General features: G+C 50.0%; 1 pseudogene; it reads right to left on the bottom strand.

The window, feature by feature from the left end:
* Positions 1–12,015: 12,015 nt before the first annotated feature.
* On the bottom strand, positions 12,016–12,805 carry LOC130039541 (zinc finger CCHC-type and RNA-binding motif-containing protein 1-like; annotated as a pseudogene).

Below are 12,805 nucleotides of genomic sequence, written 5' to 3'. Positions count from 1 at the left end.
ATTACTTTTCAGAAGAACGAGGTTCCTGATTTGGCCAGAGACAGGAAAGGACCCAGAGGAAGAGTGAGGGGCGCAGAGCACTGGGCTCATGAGTGTGTGCTCATGGGTCAGCACCATCCCACCGATTCTCAACTCTGTTCTTGGCCCTGGCCACTTCGCTGTCTGCCATCCCACACTGCTGACCCTAACTGCAAGCACTACTAAACAGGAGTGTGGGGCTGGAGTGATAGCATAGCGGGGAGGGTGTTTGCCTTGCACACGGCTGACCCAGGTTCAATCCCCAGCATCCCATATAGTTCTCCGAGCACCACCAGGAGTAATCCCTGAGTGCAGAGCCAGTAGTCACCCTTGAGCATTGGGGAGCATGACCTCTAGTGAGAACTGCAATTAAAAAAGGGTATGACAAGTGATACTACATGGAAAGTATCATGTTAAGCGAAATGAGCCAGAAAGAGAGGGATAGACATAGAAAGATTGCATTCATCTAGGGAACATAAAGTAATAAAATAGGAGACTAACACCCAAGAATGGCCGAGATTAGTACCAGGAATTCTGCTCCATGGCTTGGAGGCCAGCCACACATGCTAGGGGAAAAGGCAGCTCAGATAGAGAAGGGAGCACCAAATAAAGGGTGTTGGGAGGATCCTCCCAGGAGGGCAGAAGCATGCTGAAAGTAGACTATAGACCAAACATGACTGCCACTCAATGCCTCTTTTGCAAACTACAGCACCCAAAAGGAGAGAGAGAACAAAAGGGAATGCCCTGCCACAGAGGCAGGGTGGGATGGGGGAATGGGGGGTGGGAGGGATACTGGGATCCGTGGTGGTGGGAAATGGGCACTGGTGGAGGGATAGGTATTTGATCATTGTATAATTGAAACCCAAGCACAAAATATGTAAGTCTACAACTGTACCTCATGGTGTCTCACTAATAAAAATTGAAAAAAAAAAGGGGGGATATGAACGCCCGGGCCAGAAAGTGTGTATGAGAACACGGAGATGAAGTGGGTACCAACCCAGTGAGCACCACGGCTGAGCATACAGGAACTGCCACCTACTGCATGACCCCCAGCAAACACCACAGCTAGGTATGTGTGACTCCCACCTAGCACAGCATCACCTCCCACAACGCTGGAGGGGGGCCGAGGGAAAAAAGTAAATAAACAGGTGGGCATCCAGACACCCTCACTCCCAGCGCCCTGCCTGGGGGCGTCTAACCCCGAGACAGGAGGCCAGGGAACGGGGGACATGTGGAAATGGGGAGTCAGTGTTGAGAGGGGCGAGAGTCCTGAGTTTTGCACGATTAAAGCGAGTGGGGATGGAGCGGCGTTGGTGGTGCAATGTGGGTTACTTAAGGCCACTGAACAGCTCGAATATGGGTAAGATGGTATGTTTTGATGCCATTTTGCAACCATCCTTAAAAGGCTTAATGAAGAGAAGAGAGAGAATCTGGTTCTTAATCAATACTGGAATCTTGATCTGAGTGCCTGCGGAGCGGGTGTGCTCGCTCTGGAAGCTTCTGCTCACTGTCTGAATCTGCTCATCAGCACAACTGAGATGCTGATTGTGATCAGAGGCTAGGTAGGGAGAGTACTGTCACTCAGGGAGGAGAGTTCTGGGGGGCCGCGGTAGGTAGTACAGTAGGGAAGGTGCTTGCCTTGCATGTGGCCAACCTGGGCTCAACCCCTGGCAGCCCAATATGGTCTCCTGAACCCCGCCAGGAGTGACACCTGAGTGCAGGTGTGGACGCTCCAAAAAAAAAAAAAAAACAGAAAGGGAGGAGAGTGCCTCTGAGGCGGGAGCAGGACACAGGGAAAGGTGGCATTGTGGGAGCTGGAGAGATAGCACAGTGGGTAGGGCATTTGCCTTGCATGCAGCCGACCCAGGTTCGACTCTCAGCTTCCCATATGGTCCCCTGAGCACCGCCAGGAGTAACTCCTGAGTGCAGAGCCAGGAGTAACCCCTGTGTATCGCCGGGTGTGACCCAAAAAGAAAAAAAAAAGATGGCACTGTGGGGTGAGGAGGCGCCCCAACCACCCTCACTTCACGGCTGTCTGGAATCTCAGGGTGTGACCTCACAGGTGGAGGCCCCCCAATGAGACCAGGTGGGAGGGCTGGGCTCAGGCCCTGGCCCAGCTGCCTTGTACATGGCCTGAATGATCAGCACCCCAGATGGTGCCCTGAGCAACTGCCAAGAGGCGTCGAGTGCACAGGACTGAGCCCTGAGCAACACAGGTTGTGGCCCCCAAACCAAAACAACAACAAAACAACGGAATCATCCGAAGCGAGGCTGGGAGGCTTGTCCAAGAGATAGAAGAGCCCCCCAGAGCCACCGGAAAGGCAAATGGTGAGCTCAGGGCAGCGGCAGAGAAGGGATGGATTTCCCTGGAACCTAATTTTTTCTTTGTTGCTACTTTTGGTCCACAGCCGGAGGTGCCCAGGGCTGACTTCTGACTCTGCGCTCAGGAGTCACTCCTGGGGAACCATCTGGGATGCCGAGGATCGAACGCTTGGCCTCATGCAAGGCAGACGCCCTCCCCACTGCGCTGTCGCTCAGGCCCCAGCCCTGGCGCCTTCTGACACCTCGACCCAGAGAACGATTCCCTAATGTCTCAGAACTCAGTAGCACCTCATGTGGCAGCCCCGAGGAGAGGAAGTTTGGCTTCGCTGAGGCTCCTCACTTCCCTCTTCCCACTCCTCCTTCCTTCCTCCCACTCCCGCCTCCACTTTCTCTCCTCGAAGCCCTCACCTCTGCCATTCTTTTCTCTTCCCTTTGCTCCCTTTCAGCTTCTCTTTCTGCCTTATAAGCCCATAAATAAGAAGTTGAGGAGATAGAACCCCCACCCTGAAGTAATCTAGGCTGAAACAAAAGCCCATGACTTCCTGACCAAGACCCCCGGCAAGTGCTATCATGCAGAACCCTCACTCTTACGAGGCAAGCAGCCCCCTCCCCATGGAGCGCCCCCATCTTGCGGGGGTGATGTGCGGTCAGATCCCGCCATCACCCCACATGCCCGGCTAGATTTCTCAGGAATCTCACAGCCTGGACAGATGTGAGCGGGGCTTGGATTTTCAGCAATGTGACAAACGACCATCCATGACACACCCGTTCCCTGTGGAGACTGAATTCTTGTTGGCCTTCCACAAACTCGGTCCCAGGGCCAGGGATATGGCTCAGTGGCTGAGTACTTGCATGTGTGAGACCCTGGGTTTGACCCCCAACAATGATCCTCCCCTGGGCACTGCAAAACAATTGATTCCATTAAGTGTGCTCGTTGGGCTGGAGTGATAGCAGAGCGGGTAGGGCATTCGTCTTGCACGTGGCTGATCCAGACCGACCCGGGTTCGATTCCTCCATTCCTCTTGGAGATCCCAGCAAGCTACTGAGAGTATCACACACACGGCATAGCCTGGCAAGCTACCCGTGACTATTCGATATGCCAAAAACAGTAACAATAAGTCTCACAATTTGTTGTGAGATGTTACTGGTGCCCGCTCAAGCAAATCGATCAAGTGTGCTCGTTGCATAGCAAACAGGGGCTTCGTGTTCGAAGCTCCCCAGTGCTGATGGCTCTGGCTAACTGACCTCACCTGGGGACACGGGTCACTAGAGCAGTACTGGGGACGGCAGGGAGACATGTAGCTTCTGGACCCACCAGCCTTACCTGTAGGGGTTTTCAGTTTTATTACTGACCCAAGCTTGGAAAAGGGGTGACTCGCTTCTGTTAGGTTTAAAGGGGCCCGTAGAGCGTGGGGGGGCCTCTCCTCACACATGCGGGGTGCTCGTGTTTGATCCCCAGCACCAAAAGAAAATTAATAATAATAATAATAATAATAATAAAATTAAAGAGAGAAGAGCCTTTTTGGGTCACACCCGGCCATACACAGTGGTTACTCCTGGCTCATGCACTCAGGAATTACCCCTGGCGGTGCCCAGGGGACCATATGGGATGCTGGGAATCGAACCCAGGTTGGCCACGTGCAAGGCAAACACCCTACCTGCTGTGTTATCACTCCAGCCCCCACAGGGTGTTTTAAAGATAACTACATCTGTCTTCACACTGTGGGGAAAGGTTAATACAAATTCTAAAAATACCCGGTGAATTAAGAAGCTGCAGAGAGGCCCAGGGAAGAGACCCAGTGCTGGGTGTTCTGCAAGCAGGAGGACCAAGTTTGAGCCCTGGCACCACATTATCCCCTAGGAGTTGCCAGTTCTGAGCTGGGAGGAGCCCTCAGAATCACTGGGCATAAGGGGCTGGAGCGATAGTCCAGCAGGGAGGGCGTTTGCCTTGCACATGGCCAAACCAGATTAAATCTCCGGCATCCCATATGGTCCCCCAAGCACTGCCAGGAGTAATTCCTGAGTGTGGAGCCAGGAGTAACCCCTGAGCATCGCCAGGTGTGACCCAAAAAGAAGAATTAAAAAAGGACCACTCAGTATGGCCCCAAAACCAAAAAACAAGGTGCAGCCTATAGCAATATATTTCATGGTAACTGAAAGGTGGAAATGGGTCAAATCTGGCATAGAAGGCTGCTACTCCGCCAGGACTCCCATTGTCCATGCATGAGGCCTTAAGTTGGCACCTCAGCACCTGCCTCACCCAGGCACCGTCCTGGTGGCACAGCTAAGTGTACAGGCACCACCCAGAGAGCAAGCTACACCAGAAACAGAGGCAAGGTCATAAAGAAATCATATTTAAAAATCTACACGTCCATCAATGGACAGATGGAAGAACCAAATATGGTCTGTCCATCCTGAAAATAACTCCTCGAAAACAACAAATCCTCTGCAGTTCCAGGAAAAACGGCTGAGCAACCTCATCTGAGGCAAGAGGTGGTGTGAATGAGTCAGGAAAACCGGAAATAGCGCCTTTGCCCGTTGTTGCCAACATCCCCCTTTTGCTCTGCGGCCAAGGGGTCACGGGATCGTGAAAAAACCTCCAAGGAAGGGAATTTGCCCTGAAAATGTGCCTTCAACTGCGTATTGTACATTGATCTTTAGGAGTCCCACGGGGCGTGGCGCGGTTCTAGGGGCCTAAATGAGAACTGTGAGGCGAACGAGGAACGGGATGCTCTGCCCGGGGAGAGCGTGTTGACTCACACCAGGTGCGGGGCAGGAGCGGGCACACAGCGCCTTCTGTCATTGAGCCGTTGAAGATGAGCAGGAAGTGGAGGGCTTTATTTCTGGGGGTGGAGGGGGTCTCCCCAGCAGTGCTCAGGGGGGCTAATGCAAGTAAATCTCAGCCAAGTGAGGATGGCAGCTCTGTACAAGAACTGGTGACACAGTGGTCGCCAGGGTCTCAAGGCCTGCCCTGCCAGGGGCCAAGGGATCAAACTGGGACCCCCAGTCCTGCATTTTTATAAACCCAGTGCTTTAATTTTTTTCTTTTGCTTTCTTGAGTCACACCCGGCAATGCACAGGGGTACTCCTAGCTCACACTCAGGAATTACTCCTGCAGTGCCTGGGGGACCATATGGGATGCTGGGATCGAACCTGGGTTGGCCACGTGCAAGGCAAATACCCTCCCCACTGTGCTATTGCTCCAGCCCCGCAGTGCCTTAATTTTTTTTTTGTTTTTGCTTTTTGGGTCAACCCGGCAATACACAGGGGTTACTCCTGGCTCATGCACTCAGGAATTACTCCTGGCAGTGCCCGAGGGACCATATGCGATGCTGGGAATCAAACCCGGGTCAGCCGCATGCAAGGCAAACGCCCTCCCCGCTGTGCTATCGCTCCAGCCCTGCAGTGTCTTAATTTTTGAAGTGACCTTTCTCATAGCTCCATGGCAGAACCCTTGCAGTGCATGCGAAGATGGGGGTGGGGTGTCTGCTGTGGAGCTATCCAAAGGGAGCCTCTCTCTTCTCTGCCATGCTTGGCAGTGCTCAGGGGAACTCCTGGTGGTGCTTGGGGTGCTATGTGGTGCCAGGGATCAAAGCTGGGTTGGTAGCATGCAAAGCAGGCGTTCTCCTCCATGTGTTTCTGCCCACACCTTCTCCAGTTCCTCTTTCTAGGGACAACCCATTCCACAGGGGAACAAAGGTGAGACGAAGGTGCTGAGCGAAGAGAGTGCTTGGGAGGGCGGAAGGGCAGTGCCAGGGCGGGCCAGGAGCTGGGCACAATCCTGGCTAGGGCAAAGGTCACAGCCACAGGTAGGATCCCGGCCAGTGGCACCTCGAGGCCAGAACGGAAAGGGAAATCTTGCCTTTTGCTCCCCCAAGGACATGGAGCAGGGTGCCCTTAGCCATGGCGTTAGCACAGGGATCGGGCCAATGGACATCCAGAAGGTGGTCTCCAGCCAGAGCAGGGGTGGGGTGGATGAAATGGGGTGCAGTCAAAAGGAAACCCTAAATGCTAACTTTGGGGGGCCGGGGAGATGGTACAGCAGGTAGGACGCTAGCCTTGTATGTGGCCAAGCCGGGTTTGATCCCCAATACCCTATATTGTCCCCTGAGTCCTCCAGGAGTGATCCCTGAGCGCTGAGCCAGGAGTTACCTTGAGCACTGCCAGATGAGACCCCCAAACCCAAAAAAAAAAACCAACCGAACAATAACAACAACAAAAAGCCCCCCCCCAAAAAAAAAAAAAACAAAAAATCAAAGCTAACTTGGTGTGAGGGAGAGTCAAGCCTGCTCAGCACGGCCACCGGCTCAATGTATGAGCCAAAGATTATTCCTCTGCTCCCCGGAACCAAAACGCTACAAAAAAAGATTAAAAAGTCCCGAACTTCTCTTAAGCTCAAGCATATTGATGTTCCCCAAAAGGGCTTCTCTGGCACACCAAGGGCGAACCGTTTCCTGCGTCTGGCTGGAACAAGGCAGCCGGTGTGGCCGGGCAGGGAACTTCCTCAGACCCATTTGACTCTTGCCACTCCTGGACTTGCAGTCTCAGCCTTAAGATTAGTTTTCTTAAGGTTCAGTCACATGACTTTCAAGGAAATACAAATATCTAGAGCTGCCTTCGCATACCTCAGGCATTGCAAAAACAAAGGAAAAGAAGTTCCTGGGGGCCAGGGTGATAGTACAGTGGGTAGGCTGCTTGCCTTCACGTGGCCAGCCTGGGTTTGGTCCCGGCACTCAGTATAGTCCCCTGAGACCATCAGGAGTGAGCCCTGACTGAAAAATCAGAAGGAATAACTGAGCACCTCTGCGTGGGACCCTCCTCCCCCCAAAAAAATATGTCCTAAAGTTTATAAAAGCAGGAAAGTCAGGTTAGCTTCAAGACAGAATGTATGGTAGGACCGCGATGTTATGAAACCATGAAAAGTACAACGCATAGAAATAATCAAGGGCCTGAGATTCCTCAAGGGCTGGAGCACATGCTTTGCATGTAGAAGGAGTCCCAGGTTTGATTCCAGGTACTAAAAGGTACCCCAGCAATGTTGGGAGATACTTGAGAGCACTGAGCTGAGAGTAGCACAGTAGCACTGAGCAACCGAGCACCTTCTCGTCTCCCCACTCCCAAAAGAGAACTAATCAAAACTAATCAAAACGCTGGATGGAGGAAACTCAGCCTACGGACTATGTGCTTTCCATATAGGTGTTACATTTTCATTTTTATTAAGCTGTAATTGACATATAACCCTAAATACAACTCAGTATTTGAATATGCTGTGAAATAAGTCTATTTATTTATTTATTTATTTATTGCTTTTTGGGTCACACCTGGCGATGCACAAGGGTTACTCCTGGCGGTACTCAGGGGACCATATGGGATGCTGGGAATCAAACCTGGGCTGGCCGCGTGCAAGGCAAACGCGTTCCCCGCTGTGCTATCTCTCCAGCCCCCAAATAAGTCTATTTAATATCTATTAAATATTTAATAAAACAATAAGTCTATTTAATATCCAGCATCTCAACCATTCATTTTTTTCCTCTTGTGATGAGGATTTTTGTTTTCTTTTGGTCACACACAGCAGTGCTCAGGACTTACTCCTGGTTTTGCACCCAGGAATCACTCCTGGTGGTGCTCAAAGACCATATGAGATGCTGGGGATCAAACCAGGGTCAGCACATGCAATGCAAACACCTTACCTGCTGAACTATCACTCTGTCCCCGAGAAATTTTTTTCTATTTTTTTTTTTAATAGGAGCTATGTCTGGCTGTGCTCTGCCACTCGAGCCTTCCCTCCTTCGATTCTTTTTCAGTCCTTTAAAATGCAAACATTGGGGGTTGGAGCAATAGCACAGCGGGTAGGGCGTTTACCTTGCACGCGGCCCACCCGGGTTTGGTTCCCAGCTTCCCATATGGTCCCCTAAGCACCGCCAGGGGTAATTCCTGAGTGCAAAGCCAGGAGTAACTGTGCATCGCCAGGTGTGACCCAAAAAAGCAAAAAAAAAAAAAAAAAAAAAAGCAAACATTGGAGCTGGAGAGATACTCCAGGGGTCGGCGCTTACTTTTGCATGCAGCCAATCTGTGTTCAGTTCCCAGCACTGTATGGTCCTCCGAGAACTGCTGGGAATGACCCCTGAGCACAGAACTTGGAGTATCCCCAAGCATTGCCAGATGTGGCCCAAACCCAATAAAAAAAATTTTCTTAGAGGGTAAAGCTCAGGGTTGGGATACAGCTTGGCGGCAGGGCTCATGCCTGGAGCCCTGGGTTCAACCCCCAGCACTGCAAAATAAAACAGAAAAAACTGAAAATGTGAAACTCATTAAACTCACCAGGCACCATTGCTGGCTGACCTTAGTCTGAACTCCTGTTAATTTAAAACCGTGGTCAGCGAGCCAGTGGCCCTTGGCCTCAGCTGCAGCTTGTTAGAAACGCAGACTCTTCATCCTAGGCCCACATCTGTGAATCCAAACCCGAGAATTCCGGAGTGATTGGATAAACCGGGCTGTTCGCGGCGGAACCACGAGCTCAGCTTCAAGCCCAGGTGTCTGCGTGGCGGGAAAAACAACACTGTGGCCCACTCCCAGGGGTGATGCTGAGGCCAGTCTGCCAGATGCACCCGCATCTGTGTGCTCCACTGGGGGCGTGTATCCTACTAGCTCTCTCTGGCAACCAGACGGTGCAACACCCTCCCTAGGTCAGAGATCTGGGGTTGGAGATACCCTGGAAGCACTCAGGGATTACACAGTGCCAGGGATCAACCCAGCACCCCGTGTGAAAAGCTCGTGCACACCAGCCCTGACCCATTGGCCGTCCTCGTCCCGGTGCCCGTGCTGGGAGCCTGCCGAGGGCCTCATCCAGTGATGCACACATGGAACAGTCCCTTTCTTACAGACTAGAAAAATTAAATCTTTCCCAGTAAAATCAAACACCAGGACGTGTCTTTCTGTAAACAAATACTCTTTACGGGGTGAGGGAGGAAGTGTTCTCAAACGGTGCACAGGATGCCCAAATGCCCTTCCTAGTGATTCTCGGCCAACTGGCAGGCAGTATGATGCCAGGGCCCAAAGGCGTGGTGGCACTCAGTCCTGTGGTGCCAGGGTCCCCCCCTGTACCCCCCCCGGCCCTAGATACGGTGGGCGGGGGTAGGCTGGTGGTCCGGGGACCAAGGCTGGATCGGGAGCAGTTCTCCTGCAATCCTGCGCGCTCTCTGCCCCATTCATGTGGGTTTGTTGGTTTAGCTTCTGAGCCACACCCGGGGGTGCTCAGGACTGACTTCTGGCTCTGCGCCTGGGGACCACTCCTGGTGGTGCTCGGGGGACCATATGTGGAGCTGGGGATTGAAGCAAGAGCTCTGCCTGCTGTAATGTCGCTCCTGCCTCTTAATGTGTTTCTGTTTATTGGGCTACACCCAGCCATGCTTGGGATCATGAGGTACCAAGGATTGAACTTGCGTCTTCCACAGGCAAAGTGGAGATCCAAACCTCTGAGTGACCCACTGGCCCATAACGTGGGTCCCAAATGGGCACATGTTCTTGGCATCCTGCCCTGGACCAAGTGGATGCTGGAGAAACCACACATTTCATTTTCCCCCAAAGTGCTATTTGTACCCATCAGGACTCCAGGCAATGTTATTTCATTGCTCATTTATGAGGCAATATCCATTTCCTGGCAGGAAGGAAAATTTAATTTGTATTTGTCTAATTTTGTTGTTTATACAAACTTGTTACTGTGTCTGGCATATCAAATACTCTCGGTAGCTTGCCGGGCTCTCCGAGAGGGGCGGAGGAATCGAACTCAGGTCGGCCATGTTGGCCGCTTGTAAGGCGAACGCCCTACCCGCTGTGCTATCGCTCCAGCCCACAGCAGGTAGGGCGTTCGCCTTACACGCGGCCAACATGGCCGACCCGAGTTCGATTCCTCCGCCCCTCTCGGAGAGCCCGGCAAGCTACCGAGAGTATTCGATATGCCAGACACAGTAACAACAAAGTCTCCAATGGAGACGTTACTGGGCCCGCTCGAGCAAATCGACGATCAACGGGAGGGCCTTTACCTTTTACCTTTATACAAACTTACCCAGTACTGAATTTACAGGCATGGGATGGGGACCAAAAAACCCCCCAAACATAGGTTATTAGACAGCACAGCGGGTAGGACGTTTGCCTTGCACGCGGCCAACCCAGCCGACTGGGCCTTCCCGAGTTCCATTCTTCTGTCCCTCTCGGAGAGCCCGGCAAGCTACCGAGAGTATCTTGCCTGCACAGCAAAGCCTGGTAAGCTACCCGCATCGTTTTCGATATGCCAAACACAGTAACAAGTCTCACAATGGAGACCTTACTGGGTCTGCTTGAGCAAACCGATGAACAATGGGAGGACAGTGTTACAGTGCTACAGCAATTATTGGTGGAATGTTATTCTGTATTTTTTTTTCCTTGAAAATGTTATTATCATTGAATAAAAATAAATTCTTTAACTTTTTCACAGCTTTTAAGAAGTGTTTGCTTTTAATTTTTGTTTTGGGGCCATAACTGATGGTACTGAGGATTTACTCCTGTCACTGTGTTCAAGGGTCACTCTTGGTGGTGTTAGGGATTGAATTGATGTTTAAGTACAGTTAATCCTTCATTTCTGTACTAATTCTCTGTCCTGAAAAAGTGCTTGTTTTAAAGAGCACTTCTTTACCAGGAGGTTCACTCCATGGCTTGGAGACCAGCCGCACATGCTAGGGGAGGAGGCAGCTCAGATAGAGAAGGGAGCACCAAATAAAGGGTGTTGGGAGGATCCTCCCAGGATGGGAGATGCATGCTGAAAAGACTACAGACCGAACATGATTGCCACTCAATGCCTCTTTTGCAAACCACAGCACCCAAAAGGAGAGAACAAAAGGGAATGCCCTGCCACAGAGGCAGGGTGGATGAGGGGATGGGGCATAGGAGGGATACTGTGATCAGTGGTGGTGGAAAATGGGCACTGGTGGAGAGATGGAATGGTGTAGGTGGAGGATCACTGTATGGTTGAAACCCAATCACAAAAATTTGTAAATTTACAACGGTACCTCATGGTGTTTCACTAATAAAAATTTTTAAAAAAGGGCTGGAGAGATAGCACAGTGGGTAGGGCGTTTGCCTTGCATTAAGCCGACCCGGGTTCGATTCCCAGCATCCCATATGGTCCCCTGAGCACCGCCAGGAGTGATTTCTGAGTGCAGAGCCAGGAGTAACCCCTGAGCATCACCGGGTGTGACCCAAAAAGCAAAATAAATAAATAAATAAATAAAATTAAAAAAAAAAAGCACTTCTTGTTAAAATATTTATTTCAAAAGTCCTCATGTAAACCATTTGGACATGAATAAAGTTTTATAACGTTTCAAAAAAAGTATTCCTAGTATCTATCCTTTTGTTTGGGATGACAATAACATTACTATGCCAGTATTTTCTTTTTCATTCAAACGAACTGTTTCAAGGTTAATGGTTATTATAGTATCTTGATTTTAAAATTTTATTCTGATAAGGCAAGACCGAAAAATGACTTTATAATTATTTTTCAATTTCAATGAACTTTATGGAATAAAAAATATTTGATATTAAATATTCTTATGCTTGAATACTGAAAATAATCATTGTTAGCCCAAATAAACTGGTGCTGTCAATATTTTTAAAAAATTAATGATATTTACATAATAAATTTTAATCACTAAGTTCTTCCCCATTACTGAAATACGTGCTTTTCTTTATTCTCAGGTGTCTTGAATCATCTGATGTTGAGGGACTTCCTAAATTTTTTTTTCTTTTTGGGTCACACCCAGCCATGCACAGGGGCTACTCCTGGCGAGGAGGGACCATATGAGATGCTGGGAATCGAACCCAGGTCGGCTGCGTGCAAGGTAAACACCCTACCCGCTGTGCTATCACTTTGGCCCCCTGAATTGGGTTTCCATTTATTTTGTTCTTCAATTTTGGCTTGCTGGAAAGCTATGGCCTGACTAAGACTGTCAAGAGAAGGATCTTCACCTTCATCTTCACTCTCTTCTACTTCAATTTCTTCTTCTGTTTCAGGAATTTTCTTTTTCTTCTTTTTCTTTTTCCTTTGGAGGTTCGTGTTCTCCAAGCTTATTTTTGGGACAGGCATAACTTAAGTGTCCATTTTCTCCACATTCATAACACTTAGATTTATCAAAGTAATTTCGTCTTCTGATAAACTCAGCTGCTCTTGCATTGTCGGTAGGAATACTTGCTTTTATTACTCTACCAAATAACTGCTATTTATTGACCTGGTGCAGTTCTGTGCAGAGTCTTTATCCAAAAACAAAATAAATGCTATCCCTTTACTCTCCCTGGTATCTTTATCTTTCACTAGAGTTACCTTTACAACTTTGCTACACTTGGAGAATATCCAGTATAAGTCATTGTTGGTCAGGGAAAAAGGCAAGTTGGATACATACACAGTGCTCTTACTTGGGGTCAATCCACCACTCAT

This window comes from Sorex fumeus, unplaced genomic scaffold, assembly GCF_029834395.1.
Source record: "Sorex fumeus unplaced genomic scaffold, SorFum_2.1 ptg000087l, whole genome shotgun sequence".
Lineage (NCBI taxonomy): Eukaryota > Metazoa > Chordata > Mammalia > Eulipotyphla > Soricidae > Sorex > Sorex fumeus.
The sequence above is the reverse complement of the archived record's forward strand: the minus strand, read 5'-3'. Positions and strand labels throughout refer to the sequence as shown.